The sequence below is a fragment of the Panthera tigris genome, chromosome C1 (genome assembly GCF_018350195.1).
Source record: "Panthera tigris isolate Pti1 chromosome C1, P.tigris_Pti1_mat1.1, whole genome shotgun sequence".
In the NCBI taxonomy this organism is placed as follows: Eukaryota; Metazoa; Chordata; class Mammalia; order Carnivora; family Felidae; genus Panthera; species Panthera tigris.
In genome coordinates, this window is record NC_056667.1 from 15,286,748 (window position 1) to 15,303,583 (window position 16,836).

A 16,836-nucleotide genomic window follows, 5' to 3' on the forward strand; every position below is an offset into this window, starting at 1 on the left:
TGCAAACCAATGACTAGGTACAATTATTTGATAACTGAAATACAAAGAGCGCTCACTATCAATTCATCTATTTCTGAAATGGACAGATCATGCCACAAACAAAATCAAACATGGCTGAAAGAAATTGTTACTGCTGTGATGAGCTTTCCAAAGTACCCACCCCACGAGCAAAGAAAACCATTGAGGAAGACATCCCAGAACAAATCAGCAGTTCACGAGGTTAACTGTTATGTTATGTTATTGCTGTTCTCTTCCACTGCTTACACCTTAATCCTTTTATAGGACCTTTTTTTTATTTTTACATAAAAATCTACAGAAAGTTGGAAAAAAGCGTGACTTAAGTGGTTATATCTACTAACTTACCACAAGTCTTCTGAAAAAGGAATATAAACTTTTTATTATAAACCCATGTTAAATGCTACAGACTAATATTCTACATGCTACTGACTTCAGAAAAAAACAATACGTGTAACATGTTTAAAATGAAATACTAGCAAAAGCAATGGACACAGGACCTGAATTCTAATACTAAGAACTGCCACTTACTTGGGCAAGTAACTCACCTCTCCCATGAATGTAAAAAGAAATAACACACCTACCTCATAAGGAAGTTGCTAAGATTAAATGAGGTAACGTCACTTTTACTATATGGTCATTCATGTGTTATCACCATGGTGCCAATTTTACACGTGAAATCAAGGATCAGAAAATTCTAGTGTTGGGGCGCCTGGGTGGCTCAGTTGGTTAAGCATCCAACTCTTGATTTCAATTCAGGTCATGATCCCAGGGTCACAGGATCGAGCCCCATATCATACTCTTTGCTGACAGCATGGAGCCTGTTTGGGATTCTCTCTCTTTCTGCCCCTCCCCTCTTCATATGTACTCTCTCTCAAAATAAAAGAAATAAACTCTAAAAAAAAAAAAAAAAAAAAAGAAAGAAAGAAAAAAAGAAATTTCAAGTGTGTTATCCAAGGTAAATAAGTAAATGATACCTCCAGAAAGTATTCTAACTTTGCTTTAAAAGACAATTCTACAATTTTTGGCATCTGCTGACCTTTTAGTGAAAGTTTAGCTGGGATTAACAATTTAAAGCAACTGGCTGAAGGGCCCCTCCCTGGCTGGCTATATCAGTGGAGCATGTGTCTCTTGATCTCAGAGTCATGAGATCAAGCCCCACGTTAGGGAGTAGAGATCATATAAAAAAATAAAATCTTTGAAAAGTTCATCATAACTTTCAAATAATGAAAACGCAATAACATCAATGGGAAAAAAAAACCAATTTTTTACTGGATGAAGAGGATAGTTTGCAATCTTCCAATATGGTAACCTAATTATACCCATCTCTATAACTGACATTAAGGTTCCAGATCAGGTCAATTTCCCTTTTCACTATAGTTCTACTCAGTCTGGCCACAAATTGAAAATTATGACTGCGAGTATCTCACATCTATCAAATAGGTGATAACTGCATCAGATATGACCCAAGAGTTATCCATGGTTTCTCATCAAAGATAATTTTTAGCACCGTTTCAAACACTAAGTTTACATATGTACGTTTCATACTCAAACTCTGGAAGGCTGGAGTAAATTTAACGTAAAGTTAACGTAAAGTTAACTTACGTAAAATTTAACGTAAAGTTAAATTTAAAGTTAACTTTCTAATTCAAGTTTACAGTTTCAATTTAAGAATGGTGAATGGATTTCTTACTAACTCTGGCTGCACTCAAATTTGAAAACTATTTCATCGAGTTCAATTACAACATTTGGATACAGTTGTAAAATACAACATCAATTTCATTCTTTATCAAATTAAAGAAAGTGACCAAGTGTTAAGAAATTCATATTCTCAGTGGCAAGGCTTATTGGTTTTAGGGAATCTTGACACTTTATTCTCAACAGCTGGTGTTGGTTGAAGCATAAGCTTCAGACTATCAAGATTCTAAATACACCATTGAGATGTATGACTTATAAAAACATAAAGAAATGTCCTCTCCTTCTATACTTCAAAAAGTTGGGTGAGAATTTCATCCTCTCACAGCTAGAGTACTACAGAAAGGAAGAACAGCCCATTTTCCTTTCCACAGAGGATGCTGAAAATTTGCATCCTGGCCATTTTTGACCTTATTCAAAATTTTCACAAATATCTTCAACACTGGAGCCATCTAAGACAACACACCTACAATTAACTGAAAAAGCAGCATGTGAATTACCATTCAGGCACAAGTTCTTTCATTTGTTAATAGCACCACTCCTGGCAACACAAATTGCTGGTTCCCTGTCAATACTGGGATTGTATCATTGCTCTTAAAATGATTATTAATAAAAGAATTTCTTTTCCTTTAGCTTGAAATTGCTCTTTTAAACAGACAAACACATAATCAAGTTCTTCTTCTACTCAAATTGTATGTACGCCAAGAGCAGATTCATATTCTACAAATTTTCATGTAAATGCAAAGCACACATAACATCTGATGAAGCCACACACAGAAGTGATTCCTCTTTCACTATGTCCGCCATTGTGCCGTTAGCAGTATGTGATTTTACCAGAGGCACTGATAAAGGAAGTTTGGCAATTGCTCACTTGGCTTTCTCTCAGAGGGTTATTTCACTCTTTATGCCTGGTTTTACAAATTTCCTAGGAATGATATACCTAACTTGTACCTGGTGCTGCTGTGAAGGGCGCAGCTGTGAAAGCTGCTGCTGTGCTTTTTATCGCTTTTCTGCATTTCTAATGACACAATTCAACAAGTTTACTGATCAAGTCATTCTGGAATAACCTGTTTCATTTACTACTATACTTTCTTGAAAAATAACACAAATATTTGAATAGGAACATTCTATAAACAAGTTTCATGACATCAAATGAAGAGAGAACTCAGGACAGATCAGTGAAATATTATTTCAGTGGTTGTCACTGGTTTTTCATCTCCTTTCTCTTGTAATACCTTCAAAGGTATCACAGACTTACTTCTCCAAGGATATATACATGAATAATTTATATTGAAGCTGCTATCAGTTCACTGTCCAAGTTTACTTGCATTCTCATTTTCATTACTTTTATGTTTCTTCTTTTTTTATTCTTTAATGTTATTTATTTGCTTACTTGCTTATTTTTTGAGAGAGAGATAGAGTGAGTGGGGAGGGGGCAGAGAGAGGGAGGCACAGAATGGGAAGCAGGCTCCAGGCTCTGTGCTGTCAGCCACAGAGCCTGATGCAGGGCCCGAACTCAAGAGCCAGGAGATCATGACCTGAGCTGAAGTCAGCTGGGCATCCGACTGAGCCACCCAGGCACCCCTTCATTACTTTTATGTTTCAATGAACACTGATCCCTTTATATTAACTTAGGGAAATAAGAACACAACAGAAACAACTAGCAAAAGATGTTAACTGTTAACAGAATGCCAGTAAAGACAAGCCAATCAAAATAGTCTTTGTGCTTCAAACATAACCTTTAAGTCCATAATAACTATTTAAGAAACAGTGATGTGGATAATTAAAGATAAAAATCTGAGAGTAAATTCCATTACAAGACAGGACACACTAACACAGCATCATAGGATCAGATGTATCATTTTTAAAATATAAGTATGTAAAAAACTAACAAGGATTTTTAATTTTTGCCACATACGGCAATGAACTTAAGCCAAGGAAAAGAATTAAAACAGAAAACATTTATAGCTCTTACTATGTTTTAGGCACTATTCTGAGCACTTTACATATAACTCTGAGATGAAAGGTTATTCCTCCTAAGACTCCTCCTTCACCTGAAACAAATTCTGACATAAAGCCTAATAAATTCAATACTGTGCATGTGTGTGTGTGCACATGTAAATCTGATTGAAAAAGTTGCCACAACCTTCCAAAGGGCTATTAGATAATACCAAATTTTATTTAAAATTTTCTTTAATTTTAGAGATAGAACACAAGTGGGATACAGGGCAGAAGGAGAGAGAGAGATGGAGAGAGAGAGAGAGAGAGAGAGAGAGAGAGAGAGGAGAAGGAGGGAGAGGGAGAGGGAGAGGGAGAGGGAGAGGGAGAGGGAGAGGGAGAGGGAGAGGGAGAGGGAGAGGGAGAGGGAGAGGGAGAGGGAGAGGGAGAGGGAGAGGGAGAGGGAGAGGGAGAGGGAGAGGGAGAGAGAGAGGGAGAGGGAGAGGGAGAGGGAGAGAGAGAGGGAGAGGGAGACAGCGACAGCGACAGCGACAGCGACAGAGAGAGAGAATACCTCAACCAGGCTCCACGCTCAGGGTGGAGCCCAATGCAGAGCTCGATTTCAAGACTCTGGGATCATGACCTGAGCTGAAATCAAGAGTCAGATGCTCAACCAACCGAGCCACCCAAATGCCCCTGAAATTATTTTAATTTTATTCCAGTATAGTTAACACACAGTGTTATATTAGTTTTAGGTGTACAATATAGTGATTCAAGAATCCTATATATTACTCAGTGCTCATCATGATCTACTCTTCATCTTTTTCCCCCTCTCTCACCCATCCCCCCACCAACCTCCCCTCTGGTAACCTCTGTTCTCTACAGTAAAGAGTTGGGGATTTTTGCTTTGTCTTTTTTCTTTCTTTTTCCCTTTGTTTCTTAAATTCCACATGAATTCTTGTCTTTCTCTGACTTATTTCACTATTCATTCTGCTCTCTAACTCCACTAGTGTTGTTGCAAATGACAAGATTTCATCTTTTTATGGCTAAATTAATACTCCACTATACATACACACCACATCTTCTTTATCCATTCATCCATCAATGGACACTTGGGCTATTTACAGAATTTGGCTATTGTAAATAATGCTGAGGGGCACCTGGGTGGCAAAGCGTCTGACTTCGGCTCAGGTCACAATCCCACAGTTCTTGAGTTTGAGCCCTGCGGCAGGCTCTGTGCTGACAGCTCCGAACCTGGAGCCTGCTTCGGATTCTGTGTCTCCCTCTCTCTCTGCCCCTAACCCACTCACACGGTCGCTCTCTCTCAAAAATAAACAAACGTTAAAAACAGTAATGCTGCAACAAACCTAAGTGTGCCTATATATACTTTTAGAAAGAAGGAAAAAAATAATCCCAAGCAGTGCAGAGCCCAATGCGGGGCTCAGTCCCAGGAACCATGAGATCATGACCCAAGCTGAAATCAACAGTCAGAGGCTTAACTGACTGAGCCACCCAGGCATCCTCTTACCACATTTTAAATAAGCTTATCCGTTTGACACACAGTTCCATTTCAAGGAAAAGATATATTCATAAGGGCAAAAAAAAAGTGGGGGGGAACATGCTGAATTTCCATGTTTTTCTAAGGAATAAGTTAAGTATGTTATAGTCAGTAATGAGAGACTATAAATGCAGCCTACTTATATAGTTATGTTTGATATATAACATAGAACATGTTCATAAATGTATAAAGATAAGATGTCTTCCTAAGCAAACTTAGTTTAGCATCAGCTGCTTCTGAGGAATGGGAGTTGGAAGGAAAGTATAGGATAAAATCTGTGGTTTTATTTTATATAATTCTGTATTACCTGTTTTTTGTTTTTCAAGAATCAAAAGAATTGATTACTTTTATAATAATTACACAATGAAAATAACCTCTATCCTTCACGTTCCTCTTCACATCACAGAAAAAACAAAGCAAAGCAGAAAATACAGTAGGAATTCTGTATTTTGAAAGTTCTATATATTTTTGGAACACAAAATGTCGTCTCATAAATCACAATTAAAACTAAAGCAACAATATTTATTGAAATCTAGCACAAAGGAGTCACTATATATAGCTATGGGCTATGTACATAAATGAGGGTGAGGATATATTGTTGCGGGCTTTTTAACCTTCAAGAACTTCCCAATTTAACCAATAAAAGATAGAGATATAAAAACAATTTATTCAGCCATAGGCTATAATCTTTTACACTCATTAAAAAAGATATAGAGCAGGGCGCCTGGCTGGCTCAGTCGGTTAAGCAGCCGACTTCGGCTCAGGTCATGATCTCGCGGTCCGTGAGTTCGAGCCCCGCGTCGGGCTCTGTGCTGACAGCTGAGAACCTGGAGCCTGTTTCAGATTCTGCGTCTCCCTCTCTCTCTGACCCTCTCCCATTCATGCTCTGTCTCTCTCTGTCTCAAAAATAAATAAACGTTAAAAAAAACAGTTAAAAAAAAAAAGATATAGAGCAACGTTTAATGATGTGGAATGAATGGTACCAAGAATGTTGAAAGTAGCACGCATATGGATAGAAGGTACTGGTAGCATTTCAAATCAGTAGGAAAATGCCCAGAATTACTTAATAAATTGTGTGGGGAAAGATGAATATATACCGTCAGCTCATAGCACCAAAAAAATTCCATATTAATTTAAAATGTTGGAACATAGGGGCTCCTGGGTGGCTCAGTCAGTTGGATCTCCGATTTCAGCTCAGGTCATGATCTCGCAGTTTGTGGGTTCGGGCCCCATGTAGGGCTCTGTCCTGACAGCTCAGAACCTGGAACCTGTTTTGGATTCTGTGTCTCCTTTTCTCTCTCTCTCTCTCTCTGTCTCTCTCTCTGCCCCTCCCCCGCTTGTGCTCGTGCTCTTTCACTCTCTCTCTCCTCTCTCAAAATTAAATAATTTTTTTAAAAATAGAAGTAAAAATAAAATGTTGGAATGTAAAATATTAAACTCTAAAAGTGCTAGAGACAAATCTTTTTGTATCATTCAGAGCTGGGAATACTTTTTAAAATCTGAATAAAAAGATTACCTACAGCAACACCAATAATTTACTTAAAACAGACAATTGTTGGGGCGCCTGAGTGGCTCGGTTGGTTAAGCGCCCAACTTCGGCTCAGGCCACAATCTCCCATCTCACGAGTTCAAGTCGGGCACCGGGCTCTGTGCTGGCAGCTCGGAACCCGGAGCCTGCCTCGGATTCTGTGTGTCCCTCTCTCTCTCTCAAAAATAAATGAACACTAAAAACATTTTAATGAATAAAATAAATGTACAGCAATGCTAATTATATGCACATTGTACAAAAGATCCATGGGACTTTTTCGTCTTGCAAAACTGGAACTCTATAACCACTACTTCCATTTAAGTGTTATTTATACACATTTAGTCACTTAGAATTTAAACTTAAATAGCCAGATATGACTAGTTGATACCATACTGCACAACACAGGTGTAGAAAGCTGTTAATTCCAAAATCTTACTCTTCTCGTGTCTAACATTGTATCTTTACAAACGTCCACAACTCTGTTTTCACAGAAGTGAGATAACATCCAACAAACAAGAGCACAATATAAAAACACTGGAAAAAGAAGAAGAGACCCATACACAGTCTTAAGCATATTACTGGTTTTCCTCAGCTAAATAAAGGCTGAAGTTCTTTGCCACAGATTCTCAGTGTGGACTGCTGATCCCTGGGCATCCCTGAGACCTTAATTAGAGGGTCCGTGAGGTAAAAACCTTTCCTCATATTAATGCTAAGATATTATTAGCCTGTGCTAATGACACAGAAAAGCAAGGTGGGTAAAACTACTGGTGTCTTAGTAAACGTCAAGGAAATGGCAATCTTGGTCCCTTCGCTCCCACATTCACTATGCACTCATTTAAAGAAATAAAGTCAGTACTTAATGTCATTTACGAGAACGAAAAAGTTATGAGTTTTTATTTTCAGATTTATAAATTCACCTGGAGTTTGAAAAATACAGAAAGTTTCCCTACACATGCTCTTTACCTAGTTTTCTGTAATAGCAACAAATACCTACAATACAACAAATCTATAAAAATGGCATTGAAATAACCCATCAACCTTCTTCATAATTCACCAGTTTTTTGTACATACACATTTTTTTTTGTGTATTTAGTTCTTGGTAATTTTGCCACACGTATAGATTTGTGTCACCACCACTACGGACACAACACAGGAAAGTTCTTTACAAAGATCCCTCAGACTGCCCCATAGTAGCCTTCTTCCTTCTTCCTTCTTCCTTCTTCCTTCACCTCTCATGCACCTAACTCACAGTAACCACAAATCTATTCTCCAACTCTATCATCTGGTCATGTATAGATGTTATAAAACTGGAACCATATGATAAAAAAGCTTCAGCACATGTCATTATAATACTTGGTGTGACTAAACAAGATGAGAAATAAAGCACTTCCAGAGCATATACCAAAGTAAGATGGTTCTATTAAGAAACAGCACTTACTCCACTGCTTGCGTTACAAGCTGAACTACACGCAACGCCATTTTACTTGAAAGAGTAAATAACAGACAAGTATGCTTGTGAAGACTTTGGTACGTGGCAGTTTATTAAAAGTGAACAAAACGAGTCTGTCACATCGAGGAAAATGAAAAGGATTTGTTACCAATAATAAAGTTAAAGTTAAGAAATAAAAATTAGACTACTGAAAATATGTATCTGTCACCATGAGCTTGGCGCCTCCCAATGTGTAAGACTTTATGAGGAGAATGTGATTTTTTAGACTGTCTAATACAAATTATGTGTATAACTCAGTGAAGCAATATTTTTCAAATGACCAATATGTGATGTTACAAAATCATATAACACTAAATAATTAATTCAAGTACAAGACAGACCAGCAGGTTTTAACATACCAGAGTACCAAAAGTTCAATAATATGGATTCAGATTCAACAATGTAACGAATGTTTAAGAAATTACCATTTACTGAGTTTAACACAGCATCAAAGGATTATCACACATTTCTGAAAAAACTTGCATAAAATGTCTCCCTTTCCCAACTACACACCTGTGTAAGACTGTATTTTCTTCATATACTTCAGCTAACTAATATATTGCAACAAGTAGAGCACAGAACCACATATGAGATTCCACCTCACTTCTTTTTTTTCCTTGAAAACAATATTTTATTTTGTTTTATTTTCAATATATGAAGTTTATTGTCAAATTGGTTTCCATACAACACCCAGTGCTCATCCCAAAAGGTGCCCTCCTCGATACCCATCACCCACCCTCCCCTCCCTCCCACCCCCCAACAACCCTCAGTTTGTTCTCAGTTTTTAAGAGTCTCTTATGCTTTGGCTCTCTTCTACTCTAACCTCTTTTTTTTCTTTTTCCCTTCTCCTCCCCCATCCATGGGTTTCTGTTAAGTTTCTCAGGATCCACATAAGAGTGAAACCATATGGTATCTGTCTTTCTCTCTATGGCTTATTTCACTTAGCATCACACTCTCCAGTTCCATCCATGTTGCTACAAAGGGCCATATTTCATTCTTTCTCATTGCCACATAGTACTCCATTGTGTATATAAACCACAATTTTTTTATCCATTCATCAGTTGATAGACATTTAGGCTCTTTCCTTAATTTGGCTATTGTTGAGAGTGCTGCTATAAACATTGGGGCGCAAGTGCCCCTATGCATCGGTACTCCTGCATCCCTTGGGTAAATTCCTAGCAGTGCTATTGCTGGGTCATAGGGTAGGTCTATTTTTAAAAATTTTTTGAGGAACCTCCACACTGTTTTCCAGAGTGGCTGCACCAATTTGCATTCCCACCAACAGGGCAAGAGGGTTCCCGTTTCTCCACATCCTCTCCAGCATCTATAGTCTCCTGATTTGTTCATTTTGGCCACTCTGCCCGGTGTGAGGTGATATCTGAGTGTGGTTTTGATTTGTATTTCCCTGATGAGGAGCGACGTTAAGCATCTTTTCATGTGCCTGTTGGCCATCCGGATGTCTTCCTTAGAGAAGTGTCTATTCATGTTTTCTGCCCATTTCTTCACTGGGTTATTTGTTTTTCGGGTGGAGATTCCACCTCACTTCTATTAAGCCAGGTATTACAAAGACTTGCAAAACTGTAAATAATACAACTTTTCTCATCAATATTTTTGTCTTGGAAAATATTTGCACATAAGAACATATTATTGATCTCCACAATAAGTGAACTTTATTTCTATGTTAAAGTAAATACTTTTAAACTCCTCCGTTTTAACTCCTAACATTGCAAATATTAATAGATGAAACATGAAAAAAATACTGCAAATCCCAAGAGTTATTTAAGAGTATAAAGAGGCTCTGAACCAAAACATTTGAAAACACTGACCTAGATTAAGGCTAAAGTTATTACTTGGCAATCAAAAAGAATGAAATTTTGCCATTTGCAACTACATGGATGGTACTAGAGGGTATTATGCTAAGTGAAATTAGAGAAAGTCAAATATCATATGACATCACTCATATGAGGACTTTAACAGATACAGATAACAGATAACAGGACAGAACATATGAACACAAGGGAAGGGAAGCAAAAATAATATAAAAACAGGGAGGGGGATAAAACATAAGAGACTCTTAAATATGGAGAACAAACAGAGGGTTACTGGAGGGGTTGTGGGAGTGGGGACGGGCTAAATGGGTAAGGGGCACTAAGGAATCTACTCCTGAAATCATTGTTGCACTATATGCTAATTGGGATGTAAATTTAAAAAATTAAATTAAATTAAAAAAAAAAAAGACTAAAGTTGACAGTGGTCCTCCTCTTGCTATGAAAATATTAAACACACACTCCATTTCCCTATCCTTAAGTTTTTCCTGAAAACAAAAACAAAAAAACACAACAACAAAAAAACACTTGCCATTCCTGATGACTGCGGAACAATTTTTTACTCTCTCCTATCTCCACAAGCATTTTACTGTGAACCTAAAATACTTGATCATCCACTGTTTCCAGGCACCTTCAATCTTGTGAGAACTGTGTTCCTTGGCTCTACACAACCACACTCAAAAGGATAGGAAATGGAGTGGTGTTTTTGCCTGCCCTTTACCAAACCCCTCCCTTGGCATGGCACAGTCTGGAGGAAGCCACCCGACTGCCAGTTTCTCCCTTGGGACAGAGAGAAAGAATGGAACTTTATCATAACATTCTGACTTGGCTTACCTAGTGGTTGCCTACGAAACTGGTTTCTATCTCGCCATACTCAGAGCACTGATGGGAACAGTGGCATAGTGTGAATATCAGGTTGGAGTCCCGCAGAAAGCAGTCACACTAGCTGAGCTAACTGAGAACTGCAGGGAAACTTCAGACCTGTAGGCATCGGGGGCAGGAGATACCAGGCAGAGAAGACCCTTCAGGAATTTACAACATTTAATAGTAGCCATGGATATAGTAGAACTGGAGGAAAACCACACACACAGGCCCAAGGAAGATGTATGAACAGAAAATGCTTGTGAAGATCTTTAAGCCTTCGTGCTGGACTGGTGAGTGACGGCCTTCCCCTGCAAGGACCCAGGCGGCAAATACTAGGAGGTGTGGCCGTTTTTCAAATGTTCAATTGATAAGGCATACACATAAACAGGGGAATACTGCGCATTCAAATGAATAAATCTCTAGAAACTAACCTTAGAGAAACATAGACTTTGGAGTTACTTAAAACAGTCTTGAATAGGCTCAATAGAATGAAGGAAAACACAGAGACCTAAGAAAACCAGGAAAACAATACATAAACAAAATGAGAGCACCAACAAAGAGAAATTGTAAAAAAGAATCACGATCTGGGGTAGAAAGACCCAATAACTGAATTTTTAAAATTCACTAAAGGGATTCAATAGCAGACTTAAATAGGCAGAATAAAGAATCAGTGACCTTGAACAGAGGACCTTTGAAATTACTAAGTGTGGGAAGGGTGAGGGGGCAGGGAGGAGGAAGAGGAGGAGAAAAGTGAAGAGAACCTAAGGAACCTATTGAAAAAAATCAATAGGGAGAAAAGTGAAACGGGCAGAAACCATATTTGAAAAAATAATGGCTGAAAATACCCTAAATGCAAAGAAAGACAAGGACATAAAAATACAGGAAGCTCAATAAACTCCAAATGAGACACATTATATAATGAAACCGTTGAAAGAAAAAACCTACCAGATGAAAATTCTACGTCCCTCAAAAATGTCCTTCAAAAATAAGAGAAATTTACAGATGAACAAAAGCTGGGAAAGTTCATTACAAGACTTGTCCCACAAGAAATGTTAAAGGGAGTCCTTAAAGTGAAAACAAAAGAAATACTAGGCAGTAACTGGAAGCCACAGGAAAAAATACAGAGTTCTCTAGTAAAGTTAAATTCACGGGCAAATATAAATACCTATATTATTGTTCTTCTGCCTCGTAACTCTATATTACTTTGTAAGATTTAAAAGACAAAAGCATAAAACTAATTATAAATCTGTTAATGGATACACAATATAGAAAGATGTTATCTGTGTCACCAATAACAGAAAATCGGGAGGAGGCAGAGGTGTAAAGAAGTAGAATATTTGTAATTTGTAAGTTAAGTTGTATCGGTTTAAAATAGATTGCTGTAACCTAAGATGTTACATATAATTCCCATGGTAATCGGAGAGAAAATATCTACAGAATTTACACAAGAAGGAAATGAGAAGGGAATCAAAACATGACACTACAAAAACTCAACTAGAAAGACAGCAAGGGGAAAATGATTTGAAAAAAAAGTAAGAGTTATGTCATAAAGAAAATTTTAAATGGGGCGCCTGGCTGGCTCAGCTGTAGAGCATACCACGCTTGATCCCAGGGTTATAAATTCAAGCCCCATGCTGGGTATAGAAATTACTTAAAAATATATTCTTTTTTTTTTAAATTTTTTTTTTTTTAACGTTTATTTATTTTTGAGACAGAGAGAGACAGAGCATGAACAGGGGAGGGGCAGAGAGAGAGGGAGACACAGAATCTGAAATGGGCTCCAGGCTCTGAGCTGTCAGCACAGAGCCCGACGCGGGGCTCGAACTCACGGATTGTGAGATCGTGACCTGAGCCGAAGTCGGCCGCCCAACCGACTGAGCCACCCAGGCGCCCCAAAAATATAATCTTAAAAACAAAACCAACCAACCAAACAAAATGGCAACGTGATTCTTCTCCTAACAGTAATTACTTTAAATATAAGTGGATTAAACTCTTCAATCAGAAGACAGGTTTGGGGGGGACCTTGGTGGCTCAGTTGGCTAACCATATTGTGGTTTGTGATTTTGAGCCCACATTGGCTCTCTGCTGTCAGCATGGAGCCGGCCTAGGATCTCTCCCTCTCTCTCTGCCCCTCCTCCTTCTATAGAAGATTCCCTTTAGACCTAAGAACACATATAGATTGAAAGTGAAAAGAGGAAAAACTATTCCATGCAAGTAACAACCAAATGAGAGCAGATGTGGCTATACTAATATCAGACAAAATACACTTTAATTCAAAAATTGTTACAGGTTGTGATGAGCACCAGGTGATGTATGGAAGCGTTCAATCACTATATTGTACACTTGAAATTAATAGAACATTGTATGTTACCTCTACTGAAGTTAAAATTTTTAGAAAATTTGAAAAATTGTTATAAGACATAAAGAACATTATAATGAGGAAATGTCAAGATATAACATTTATAAACACACATGCACAAGCATATCATAACTCCTAAATTAATGAAGCAACTAGTGACAGAATTAAAGGGAGAAATAGTTCTGTAATAGGAGATTTTAACACCCCATTTTCAATAACTGACAGAACAACCAGACAGAAGATCAATAAGGAATACAGGACTTACTTTTACAAACCAACTGGACCTAAAAGACATACAAAACGCACCATCCAACAATAGCAGAATAAATATTCTTCTGAAGTACACATGGAACATTCTCCAAGACAAACCATAAGTTTGGCCACAAAACAAGTCTCCATGAATTCTGAAAACTATTTTTCCGGATTACAATGGAATAAAACTAGAAATCAATAGCAGATGGAAAATACACAAAGATATGAAAATTAAACAGCACATTCTCCAACAACCAGTGGGTCAAAGAAAAAAATCACAAAGGAAATTAGAAAATATCTTAAAACAGATGAAAAGGCAACATATCAAAACAGAATGCAACACAAACGGCACTGAAAGAAATTTATTTACCTGTTTACATTTAAAAAAATAAAAATAAAAAAGATCTCAAATCAACAAGTTAACTTTAACTAGAAAATGAAAAAACAGGGGCCCCTGGGTGGCCCAGTAGGTTGAGCATCCGACTTTGGCTCAGGTCATGATTTCATAGTCCATGAGTTCGAGCCCCGCATCAGGCTCTGTGCTGCAAGCTCAGAGTCTGGCGCCTGCTTTGGATTCTGTGTCTCCCCCTCTCTCTGCCCCTCACCTGCTTGCACTTTCTCTCTCAAAAATAAATAAACATTTAAAAAAACTTTTTTTAACAAAACAAGACACAATGCCTTTCCTCCGTTTCAGTGAAGGAAAAAAACCCCAAATTCTTACCTTTTATTTCCAAGGAAGGAGAGTAACAAGGAGAATCAGACCAAACCAAAATACAGATCTTCCTACCTCCCAAAGCGAGAGGTATTATTAGAAAATAAAAACAGCCCCATGTCCCTGGACATTGAGAAACACTACAAGTGACTAAAGGAAACAGAAATAATTCCTCCACTACAGAGGCAAACATTGTGTCTGCACGGCAATCAGGTTCTGTGAAGTATCTATTGCAACTGCCAATTATGACAGGAACTGGAAAACTACTTTCTCTTTCGCTAAATCTGAATTTATCTCCTGTGAAATAGCTGAGCTCACTTGAAATCATTTTCTTATTTGTTCTTCAGAACATGCCCAAGCATCATGGCTGGTCCTTAGGTGTTCAAGCCCACTGAGAAACGACCAATTTGTTATTTATCTATTGGGATGAGGGCAGGTATGGGATCACAAACATATGGCCAGTGAAACTGCTGGAATTACCTTCCAATGGTGTTCAAGTCAGGCCTAATTTACATGCCATAAATTAGAGGGTATCTATTCTATTATGCCATACCAGGCATATTAAATTTCTAGTGATTGTACCAAGTAAAGAGATGCCAAAATAGAAATCCTACTAAGTATTCTAACAGTGTAATACTGAAAATAAAAACTTAAATCCTCCCATGTTTACTTAATATTTTTTTGAAACACAGAAAGTGCAATAATTGCTGAATACTCCAGTCATTTTTTCATCAACCATAAAAAGGTTATGTATGTATTTCCCACTTTATATAGAGCATCAAGCATCGTTAAGTAATGTAATTTTACAGGCTCCTAGACCAATCAAATATTCCCACTCACTTAAACATTATTGTACATAGAACGGTGGCATTTATATCTTCTTCATGAATCCAGTTTCTTTTCCCTTTGGAAATAATCTCAGAGATGCAAGTTCATATGCTGCACAAATGATGTACCTCCAAGAGCAAGAACACTCAGATGTCAAAACGAATAAATCACAGTGACTCACTGCTTCCCAGACAAATGAACAGATGATGATGATTAGATACACTGAGACTTCCAAGTGCTTTCTCGTTGAGAGCCAAGCATGTAAATAGGTACACGGGGCAATAATAACAACACTGACACACTGAACACCCCAATTACAGTACGTGATGGCACAAACCTTGAATACAGAGTGAGTAAAACAGGAAAATCAAGGTGAAAAGAATTACCATCATAATTTAATATTAACATAAAATCCAGCAAATATATACCACACTAACATGTCCATCTGAAAAAGATACTTACTATAACCTCACAAAAAGGAAAAAAAGTTCCCGTGTAAAACGCTAGCACATAGATACCTGAGGCACAGAAACCGTCCATCTGTCCAGAATATAAGCTCAAATGCAATTGTGCAGAATTATTTTATGGATAATTAGAAGGCTTTCTTATTTTCCTAACCTTTTATTTAAGCTTTATACCAAAGCATTCATCTTTCATTGAAAGAACTGAAACAGCACTGGCCAACAATTTATTCAAAATTATCTATAAGAAAAAGCCCTTGCCACTGGGTCTGCATTATGATTTTTCTGTCTTATGATGCCAAATGCAGTAAGAAAACAAAAACCCCCATAAGCTATTTTTAGATCATCACAGAGCTGGTTAAGTAAACATTGTGCCTGCTGTGTAATGTGACTCCTCTCATACTTACTCTGCCGAGAATAAACAGACGTCATGCACTCTCAGTCACATGAGACAGGCGTAGAAAACAGCTGAGTCACCCACCAATAATCTTCCTGCTCCCAGGAACTCCATGGAAATTTCTGTCTTACCACAACACTTGGTGTCTTCTCCCATTCCCACTAATAAGTTACAGTTCCCTGATATGATAAAGCTCATTTTAGGAATCACATGGTCCTACCTCCACCGCAACCAATACACCAAGTGCTCCTGACAATACAAAAACAAAGACAGGCAAAAACAGGAGGCTAATTAGGCTAGCAAGCTTCAAATCAATTAGGTCAGGTCTATTTTGGAGAAAAACATGTCTCTCCAGGAGACCGGGGGGAGAAGGCAACGAACACTGCACAATCCATATAGCTTGTGCTTATGTTGAACTTGCCAACACATACCTTAGGTTTTCTTTTGGAAGCATCCTTAAATGAAGTGTTTTAAGTTCTTGACTCTTCTTAAAAATAACAAGGCCTCAAGGGCAAAACTACTTCAGATTTTCTTTCCTCTGCCGATTCTAATTAGTAGTACCATCAATGGAAACCATTAAACACACAAAAGCATTTCACTCAAATTGGAATGAAATAAATAAACCGTCAAACCATACATTATTTAAAATGTAACAATTCGACAATTTTTGATTCAGCATCAACTGGAATCCCAGAAATAAAGGTAAAGAAGACATGGTTCCTATACTCAAGGAGTTTATAAGTTACCTAACTCAACTGTAAGAGAATATAGAAAACGTTGTAAGGCATGTGAATACCAGGTCAAGAAGCAAAGCAAAAACGGTAATTCCTTCCCTGGAGAAGATTCCAGAGAGCCTTCACAGGTAACAGTTCCACAGCGGATGAATGGGTGAGGGCAATCAGCCACAGGAGGAA

General features: G+C 37.8%; 1 protein-coding gene across 16 annotated transcripts in view; it reads right to left on the bottom strand.

Moving 5' to 3' along the window:
• EIF4G3 (eukaryotic translation initiation factor 4 gamma 3) overlaps window positions 1–16,836 on the bottom strand; it is a 313,469-nt gene that overhangs the window by 156,588 nt on the left and 140,045 nt on the right. The window lies entirely within an intron of this gene.